The sequence below is a fragment of the Pinus tabuliformis genome, chromosome 7 (genome assembly GCF_031772625.1).
Source record: "Pinus tabuliformis cultivar Carrire ecotype Pingquan chromosome 7, CPIR1, whole genome shotgun sequence".
Taxonomy (NCBI): Eukaryota; Viridiplantae; Streptophyta; class Pinopsida; order Pinales; family Pinaceae; genus Pinus; species Pinus tabuliformis.
Window position 1 is genome coordinate 1396881841 of NC_142293.1, and position 10545 is coordinate 1396892385.

Sequence of the window (10545 nt, forward strand, 5' to 3'; positions counted from 1 at the left end):
AACTTGGAAAACTCGTGGGCTCTCACGCTGTCTAGCCTCTATTGCCATGAATCTCTGTCCCATCACCTCAATCTGCCTCGACAGATCCTGTACTGATTTGAGGAGCATGTCTGCAAATCTCTTCCCGTCATCATCTGCCATCAGATTCTCCTGCTATGCGTCCACCACAGGCTCCTCTTGTCTTGTGTCCACCACAGGATCCTCCTGTTCTGCGTCCACTACTGGAACACAGTCTCCCTCTCTGTAGGTGTTCTCCAACCTACGCCCAGTGTCTCTGTATCTCCTACCTCTGTAACAAATGTAGGGCTTTTCCCCCAATGTCATAGATTGCTAGCTCCACAAGCTGAGCCAGATCTATGCTCTGATACCACTGTAATATCCCTTATCAGGAATATTCCTCAAACACAAGCAAACTCCAACCAGAGATGGACTGGGAGGGCATTTACTAGATATGTCGCCTTTGAAAGAGGACGAGATCTGGAGGCTACCTGGCTCTTTCCAGACTCTGTCTAAGAGTATAGGAGAAAACACACAAGTGGTATAGTAGCCGGGAAGCTCAAAGAGATAAAAATAACAATGGTGCAACATATAACAATATAACCATAAGCAGATACTCAAGAAATGCAGAGAAAAATGCTAAGCCATTTTATTATACAGGGTAATAGAATGAGTACAGGAGGTGATCAGAAAGATGGCACCTCGACTTGCACAAGGCAAGTGAAGAAATACACCCAGAATAGCAAAGGAATGGCCTCTCTTTGAACTGCGTCCAAGCTGTTGGAGAATTGTCGTGCTGCTACTGCTGTTAGAAATCAAATGAGGATTTGGGGCTATTCCCCTCCTTAGAAAATGTTGAAACTTTGGAATCGGATTCTACCTAGAAAACACAGAAAAACCCAGAAAGCTTCTCTGAAATGGCCGACCCCCGAAAATCGCCCCCTTGAGGACCCACGCAATCCCTCAAGGCTCTGTGCTGCTGATGAAATGAACCCACCACAAATCTGCCTGAAACTCAGCCAAAATCCTCCAATATGCAAGGGCTGATCTCCCTGCTCAACCTCCCAACACAAATCCCCCTGCAAACTCTCAATGTAGAACTCCTGCCAGAAAGAACTGCGTCATCCCTCTCAAGACTGCACAGCCATCCAAGATGCTCAATCCTCCTGCCAAAATGCTGATGAAACTACTGCAAAAATACTGATGGAAATACCTTGCCCGAGCAGGCACTCGAAGTCCCTCGGGGCTAAGGGTGAGATCTCCGAATGGAGACACTCAATGCACTAAACAGTGCTGCAGACTAGCTAAACAGCCAGCGTGCTCCAAGTCGAAGTGACTAGCTCAAATGCACATAATCGAATGCCAAAATGAGGAGGCTCCTCTCTCCTTTATAGCATTGGCCTCTCTCAATCCCAAGGCTCACCTCCTCCAACGTAGCTTTCCTCTTGCCACATGTTTCTCACCATCTGCGCAGTCACTCCAAGTGTCTACGTGGGCCCCTCCTCTACGTGGTTCTTTGGCCCCCCTTGGCTCACCTTTTAAGTTACAACGTTGTGCTACTAGGGAGTGTCTTTATTCATGAAGTGAGTATGTCCCCCTCTCCTCACCTTTTTATTTATAAATAGCTATAGAAGGCAAAATTGAGAAAAATCAAATATTCCAATTAGCCATGGCTAGTTAGGAATATTACAGTGAAGTAATTGTCCAAGGTCTATTTGGTTTGAAGGGTTCCTAAGCCCATTTTCAGGCAGTGTTGAAGGCACCTCAAGGATGTACCTTTGAATTCATCTCAAATAAGTGGTATGTTTTTCCTTAGGTAGAAAACAATTAGAAAAAAAGAAACATAATGGTAAGTTGAAGACGACATAGATTAGTGAGCCAATTTCCTGATGGGATAATGATGATGATTGGTATTCTTACGCTATGATACCAAAACAGAAAATCATTCACATGCACCCATGGTCTTTAGACTCAACTATGTCATTACAAGTGATTTCTAATTGTGGTTTAAGTTGTTTCACATGGTGTCTCTGAACGTAGCTTCTATATCCACAATACTTTTCTTTAACCTCATCTACATCACTAGAATCAGATTGCATACTAGAAATGAATAGCGACTCTCAGACAAATTGTTAATTAAGCACCCCATATATTTTACTCTTTTGTATACTTTTCAACCCCCTATACTGGTAACCTTGGCATTGATAAACTCAGCAAGTTTAACTTGCAGTCTTTTCCTACATTATAACTTAGTGTTGCAGTATTTCATGTCATCTCAACAGAAACCTGAAGCCCACCATGCTTATGAATCTAAGCCTTGTAGTGTTATGGTAGACTAAATGTCTTGCCTTGCCTGCTGGACACGCTTCTTCTCAACAATTCTTGATCCTGTAACAACATTGCCTGTTGATATGGCACAAATTCTTCACCTCTAGGAATTAGCCTCAACTAACTGGTCAGACTTCCCAATAGAAGACTTCAAACCATCCCTTTTGCAAGTGCAACCACACTTTGGATGAGACTCTTACAAGCTCATTTGTACTTGTCAGATTTGCCAAAATCACCCCAAAAACTTACAACCAACAATTGCTGCTCTTTCTCATCCTTGTTTCCTGGGTTATGGAAATGCTACCGTGCCACTTAATGAAGTCATAAATGGAGGCAAATCAATTCAATGGATCATGGCTCAAGAGCAAAGCATTTGTAATATTGAAACCAAAACATTGGCAATGCATTGGTTTTAGGTCTGGCAAACCCACAATTGTTGTTTGAGATTGAAGTTGATCTCTCACCAATTTTTGCCATCAATGGATCTGTATGAAATTTACCTTAGTCATCACCAAGGCGTATATATACAACATGTCATGAAAACTGCCATTTCTTCATGTTATCTTGCAAGCTATGCTATTGAAAATTTGAAGGGTTTGAATTACTATCTCCCAAATGTCGCACAGGCTCCTTCCAAGTTTTCCTAAAAATTATACATCCAAATAACCAATGACCAAAAGGTTGAGTAATGGTCTCAAGACATCACATCAATATATAAATGTTGTTGAAGCACTCCATAAGCTAAATGGCATAATCAACAAATCATGCAATCCTTGCATTATTTTGAAAGTAGTCTTCCAAGTATCATGCTACCCACAAAAATAGATGGAAAACAGAGCTACCAATATCTAGGAATAACCAAATATCAAGAAAAGTGTACTTACATTCGTTCCAAGAATTTATATATGCTACAGACATTAGGAAAATTAACAATTTAATATAAGATCGAGCAATCAGTGGTCACCCATGTTATTCTGCTTCAATAAAATGTTTTTGAAAATTTTCCTTAACTTTGTCCCTGGTCATTTATTCCAAATAATAGAGTAATTATGATGCAGTGTTAACACATTCAGATAATTTCCACATGCATACGCTATCCCAAAGCAATTTCTTATTTATAAAAGGCCTCCAAGACACACAACCTTGACTTAATAATCATTCATGTCAGAGGCAACATTGTGCACCTCTTCACAAAGGGAAAGATTGTTCCAAATTGAGTACAAGTAAAACTATATTTTAGAATTGTTCTATCTTCGGAAACAATGGAGAAGTTCCATAATTATAATTGACATAAAATATAGAATCACTTAAAATCATCTTAACTGGGATAAAGTTACATGCTATCATGAACAAAATAATACAATCTTTTTACAGGATCTAAGAGCTTTGATCATCGAACTTCAGAGGGGAACAAGAACTGCTTCCTATCGCCTCCTTTTGACCAAGTGCTCCCAACCAATCTCTTTACCACAGTCACCACACGTAACTTTACCAAGGAGCTTCACTTCACTTCGAAGCAGGAGATTTGCATGACTCTTGTTATTACATTTCTGAGTCGTATTGTGTACTGGGCAATGTCACATCTGTACAATCTCTGCTCCATAGGATGAATCTTGTTATTAGATTTCTGGTTTATGCCCTGTACTGTAACTCTGTCTGCACTGTTGAAACTTTGGTCATTAGCATGATTCCTGTTACTCCTACAAGTGTTTTCCAAAATAGCTTTAGCATACCCTCAAAATTCATGGTAAACTGACAAGTGGTATAGTGGTTTGAGTACTGTAGCTTTGAGGTTATGCATGGCTAGTCATACTAATTGGTATGTCTTCCCAAAGTGTCAGTAGGAGCATTTGCAATAGCAGCTTCTCAAATTATTGGAGCTCTTTTGATGCTGAGATCCATTCATCATGAAGGACATAATCCGTTCTCTCTAAGCATTTCTTCTATGGAGGAACAACTGCAAGTTATTCATCTTGCTAGTCCAGTACTTCTAAAACTGATGTCTAAGGTGGCATTTTACACATTTATTATATACATGGGTACTTCCTTGGGAGAAATTACACTTTTAGCGCACTAGGTCATGATTGGGATCTATTTTATGTGCATTGTTTCTGGAGAACCTTTGGCACAAACAGCTCAATTATTCATGCCTAATTTGACTTCTAATGTTAACTACAACATAAGTATGGCACAATAGTTGCTTCACTCACTACTCATTGGAACAAATTTGTATTTTCATTAGGATGTATTTCTAGAACAATGACATAGTTCGTCCTCCAAATATATACAAGAGATGCAACCAATATTAATCAAATGTGAGGAGTAATAGTGCACTTTTTTCTTAGTATGTTGATTACACCACCCACACTAAGCCTAGAGGAACATTATTGGGAGCAAGAGATTTGAAATACCTTAGCTTTAGCATGGTGCCATGCTTTTATTAGAGGGTGCATTTCACTTCCACTCTTAAACAACATCGGTTTTTTCTCTTGGGAAGCTGGTGGAATGTTTTCCTTACACAACAACATGCATATTGATGCTTGGTCTCTAGGTTCATAGGTCCCTGCTCAAAGGCTTAATTAGTGGATGATGTTGCAAAATACTCAACTTGGACAACCATCACAAGGCAATTCCTCAGCCCACAATCTTTCCATCCCTGACATATGGAGTATAAACATTTAGCCCTTGCCAGGGTCAATTGTTTTAGGTGGAGTTGTGGCTGAGACCAGACTCCATCCTAAGGAATACTGGAGCAATAATATAAAATTAGATTTTACCCATTGTGAACTTTCTCACCTCTCAAATACTACAGCAACATGGCATTGGTCATTTTCTTAGTTCTCCTAAACAGAAGCTTGAATTCCAGTTCTGTCTGTTTTCTTTTTTGTCTCTGTTATTTGATAATACTTTCCATGTTTTTTTATTGAATCACTGAAAACTTATTTGTTTTCTATTCTGATTCTTTTATATTCCCTAATTATCAAGATTCAATAATAATCACTTTATTGGACTTGAAAAGCTTTCTTTTGGTTCATTGTCTACTTTGTTGTAGATTTTGTTTTCATAAATAGGTACTTTCTAGGAGCAGCTACAAGTGGTATTGGAGAAACCTTTTTTTTCTAGTCAAAGGAACTTCCAAATACTTGGGAGGACTGATAATCCAAGCAAATAAAAGTGTGGTAATGTTCATTCAATGTGATCTGGAGAAGTTCATCGATGATATACATTCTGCATGGATTGTACTAATATGTCTAGAAAGACAGAAACTCAAGAAACTGGATATTAAGAACTAACATTAGAGGCAAAAATTAATGGGGTTTATGGATGCAAATTATTGGATATTCATGGAAAAATGGTTGAGTGATTAATAAAGGTCCTGATCAAGTTCTCTTTAGAAGAAAAATGGCATCCTGAATTTTTAAGGGCTGGTCTTTATTGCCTTAGAGTTCAGTTAAAACATCAAACATATTTTCATTATGGATCATACCATGTGACAAAGACATTTTACTACTATCATAAATTCAGAATGGAATGAGTTGCATTTATATCATCACTATTTCCACCTAAAGAGGGATGACGACTTTAGTGGAGGCTAGTAGACTATGATATGATGCACTTGGTGACATATTTTTCCCTTTCTACATATTCTGATACATGTTCTTCCATAGAGGAGAATCTTCTGATGTATTTCACACTTCACTAGGAAAAACTACATATTTGGAGGTGTTTCTCACTGCTTGGCGCCATCTCACATTACACGAGTCATTTCTACATATTTGGAGGCATGACTCATCTTCTAGTGGGATTTACAAAGTAATGGGGATGTTTATATAGATCGTCATTCATGAGATGGTGGCAAGTGACATTTAACACTCTTTGAAGGTCAAAGATAAATCTCAGGAGGAGCACCCATCATCTTAGAGTATTTTTGGAGTGTCACATGCACCAAAGAAGAGGAACACTCCAATACGGAAAGTCTCTATGGGTTTTCAAAGAAAATAAAGGCATGATGAAATGCCAACATACCTTATTTGAGAGAATTCCCTAGCTAGAGAGAAAACACATGGTACCTATGCATTATTTAAAGAAGGATTATAGCATAATTTGAGGAGCATTCCACCTTTTCTTGAGTTCTCTTGCTATTTTGTTAAGAGTAAACTTCTAGATGGTCATTCTTGAAGACCGCCCAAGTTAGGAAGGTGACACACGCTATAATGAACCATATTTAATATAGAGAGCACAAGAGTGTTAGCATGCATACAATGCATGCATATGATAGCTACATATGCATGTATTGCATGTATTGTACTATTATATATGTATATATTCTAAATTAACTATAAATGTTGAAAATTGACACTGCTTCAGATAGAAGTTACACCCTCACCCATCACCAAGCATATTGCTTAAATGCATCATAATTAAGGAGAAAATACCCTAAATAATTTCAATAATATAAATTTAAAAGTATAAAGTAACTTGGTTATAAAGAAACAAATGTAAAATTTAAAGTTAATTATAAATATGCTTATATATTTATATATCCCATAATATTAATAAATTATATTAAATAATTATTAAAATATGAAATTTAAATCAAAATAAAATAAATATTATAAACTATGGGCATTTAAAGAAAACTAATAAAAAAATCCTAAAGGTAAACTAATACACGTCAATATCCCTGTAGCTTTGAATAGATGGAGTTACATGTTACAAAGGGGGAAAGGTGTCACGGTGGCCGCCAAGAAATGTTATACATAGACAGAAGAGGAGCATGAAATGGTGGGGGGGAATATATAGAGAATGGAGGAAAAATAAATCTGTTGGAGGGATGAGCCAGGGGTTGGATTTTGGAACTGAAAATTGGAAGATCTTCAGTTGTTCTTGGAGTTTTGGGCACGACAGCCGGTGGACTTCTATTTCGAAGTTCTCTGGATCTGGGAACCGCAGAGGTTGATCCCAGATAGGTAGGGAGGAATCAGTTGGTTTGGTAACGGGACCAAAAAAATTGGAGCAATGTGATCGACACCAGATGGGAGAATCAGGTACGCAAATGCATTTAATTTGATAGAATTAACTTGATAGAATTTTACAAAAAAAATCTGTCCATCTTGTTGAGTTCAATAGCAGTGTTTACACATGCTAGCAAGAAAGTATCTAGGGCATTCCCCAATCCTAAAGAAGAACCTCTATGAGCACTCTCCTTCAAGGATTCTTCTAGACCTTATGTATATTTTAGAATTGTGTTTTGGAGGAAAAGGGGAATCCATAACTTTGTAGAGAATTCATGATAATATTTTCTTAGAAAGTGGTTGATGAAAGAAGCTACAAAAGGAGGAGCACTTCTCATTTGCAAGGCATGGTTGGATGAATGGGATTTTACCTCCAAGCTTAATTGTAAATCTCTTCATAGAAATAAGTTAAGGGTCAAGTTTAATGTAGGGTTTCTCCATTTCTTCATTCTTTTGCATGGATGACTAGGATTTTGCAAGTATTTCCATTGTATGTTGTTGCTGGAATATTATTTGTAGAAGGGAATTATTGCTCCAATAAGAGGATGTTAAGACTAAGGTAAAACCTCTCCAACTCTTGATGTAACCTTAGATGGTTGAAGAAATTTTTTGTTGGAATTCTTTGGTTATAGTTGTTCATTCATAGTTTGATGTTTGTTGTAACTAAGAAATTAGGTTAAGTGTGGTATGTTCTGGCTTCTTGATCTCGTGGTGAAATTAGATTTGAAGATATGATATGTTGTTAGTTGACCATTCAATTCAAATGTCATCAAACAAAATCTACTTCATCTAGGGTTTCATTTGTGGTGATTTGTCTATTGTTCATGGTTGAAAATTATTACTTACTAGCGATTTCATGGTTGTGGCAGTGCGTTGGTTTTGGTAGTTCACTATCACTTTATTACCTAATACCTAAACTTGAAGGTATCTTCATACTACAAATTTGATTTTTATATATGATGGTAACTGAGGGTCCTCATTTTAATAAATGAATTTCTTAATTGAGGTGAATGGATGAGCACATCAAGGGCCATGGTCCATACCACATGGCATGCATATTATCTTAGCAAGGGCATTTGAAAAAACTATTCATTCCATTGTCCATGATCCTAACTATATATATGTTTAAAATTAAACGATCTCTTTCCAGTTCAATCTCATGCATATTTTTACTATTTTTTCACTAGTTTGATTCTGTTTTATTGCTATTTGCTTTAGGTTCATGTTTTTTACATGTAGGCTAGTTTAGTTAGTTTTTTTAAGGCTCGTGTGTTATGCATGTAGTGGGTCCAAAAAATTGAGATTTGTAAATTGCCATGGTTGGAATTGTTTCTTTTGTTTTAAATTCATTTTCTTCTAGGCCTCATAGAAAATGCCAGCTTGTAATGCTAAATTGTTATTATGCAGACCTTTGGTTCCCTAGAACAGCAGTCAAAACAAAATCATGTGGCAGTTCAACAATTGCTTGATTTACAAAATATGCCCCCTCAGAGTTCATCTCAACTTCAGAAATACCCAGAAGTGCAGCCTTGAAACTGGACACAGGTTCAAATGGAGTCTAAACTCATGGAACCTCCACCCATTAAACAAATGAAGTAATATTCTCAAGCACAAAATCAACACCAAGAGAGGCAACAAAAGGATCAGGTTCAAGGACAACAACAATTGCAGTAGCGGGACCACTAGGAATGACAAATGCCATTTGTTTCTCCACTTCAACCAAGGCACAATAGCTCAAGTCTAATGCTAATATTGAATGATTCATGCAAGGAGACTCTTTCTGGCACTGTAATGCTACTAGTGAAATTATCCAGGTGTGTTTCTATTAAATGGATGCTTGTAAAAATTGTTTGTCATGATTTCATATGGACATGTCTACAATGTTGGAGGAAAAATAGCCAAAAGGAAAATATTTAACCTGTGTTTTAAATTTTTGTTAAAATGGTGGAAATCATCATGTTGTTTGTGATGTTTGGTGATTTCAGATTTCCTTATAGTTGAGATTTGTGATTAATTCCCTTGCTTCCATCTAGCATCAGAATTCATCACTGGAATAGTTTCACAAAAACTTTTAGGGAACTAACTCAACATAACTTATAAAGGAAGCCAATTTTCTTATTGGAAAAATTAAGGGAATAGAGAAACCTTTTTGAATGTTTAGTTAAGGTGCTTGCGGTTACATTATTTTCTTCCATGAGAACTATCTTTATATTCCATATGAGCAAGTTATATTATTTTCTTCCATGAGAACTATATTTATATTCCATATTAGCAATTTACATGTTTCAGTCCTCAAGGGACTACTGAGACTCAATAACACGGCTCCAAGCCATTACAACAAAGCTCATCATGTCACTTACCGGAATTGAACCTCGGTGGGGAGAATTACAATCTTTCCTCCCAACCACCTGAGCTAAACCCAATTAAATGCTTGTGCTCACATTGTCTTGATATTTGTCAATTTAAAAGTATTTTTTGCCTCTTACTTGCATTGCCTATGAATGGTAAAATAGTTTAAACTATGCTTAGTCATATGGATGTAGGGTTTAACATCATAACAATGTACAAGATGAAGGTAATATTTTTAGCTCTAGTTAAATTTGACGGCTCTCATTGATAATTAACATTGTAACACACTTGTGAATGTGCATTCAAAAGAGGATTTGTTATTCTATATGTGTTTATTTAACCTTTTTCTACTTTGGAGATGTTTTTATCTGAGTGCTATTGTTCTTTTAATCTGCAACTATGGTCTTCACACATGCAAGACCTTAGCCTTTGTGAAGATGGTGATTGTTGCGATGATTTTAACATGTCCGATGTCAATCTCAAATTTGAAAACTATGAAGACATATTTGCTAGTTCCAAAGATCAGACTGTATTCTTCTTCGAGGATGTAGGAGCATATTGTTCTTCCACACAGATGAATGTTTCTTTTTTTGATTCAAGTGACCACATTGAGAGTGCCCCTAAGGTTTAATTACTTATAACCACATATTGTGTGAACCAATGATTGATAAAATTGTTTTGTTGGTATTAGTTCTAGTCCATGTTTATCCCCTATAGGTTGTAATTGTACATGAAAGGGTCATTCTTGTCATCTATAGTTATGGATCGGAAAAGCATATTTTCCTTCATTGTCCAAATATTTGTAACATTGTAACTTATTATAAATGTAATTAGTGAAAAGACAATAATGACAATG

At 36.8% G+C, this 10545-nt stretch overlaps 1 protein-coding gene across 4 annotated transcripts in view; it reads left to right on the forward strand.

Moving 5' to 3' along the window:
• LOC149252886 (pentatricopeptide repeat-containing protein At3g16610-like) overlaps nt 1-10545 on the forward strand; it is a 171300-nt gene that overhangs the window by 117491 nt on the left and 43264 nt on the right. Inside the window, exon 4 of one of the 4 annotated variants that reach the window (XM_089459817.1) lies at nt 8748-9146. The exons of the other annotated variants lie outside the window; for them this stretch is intronic. The gene's annotated coding sequence lies outside the window, so the exon portion shown is untranslated. Of the gene's footprint in view, nt 1-8747; nt 9147-10545 lie in introns of those variants that run through there. 4 annotated transcript variants of the gene reach the window in all.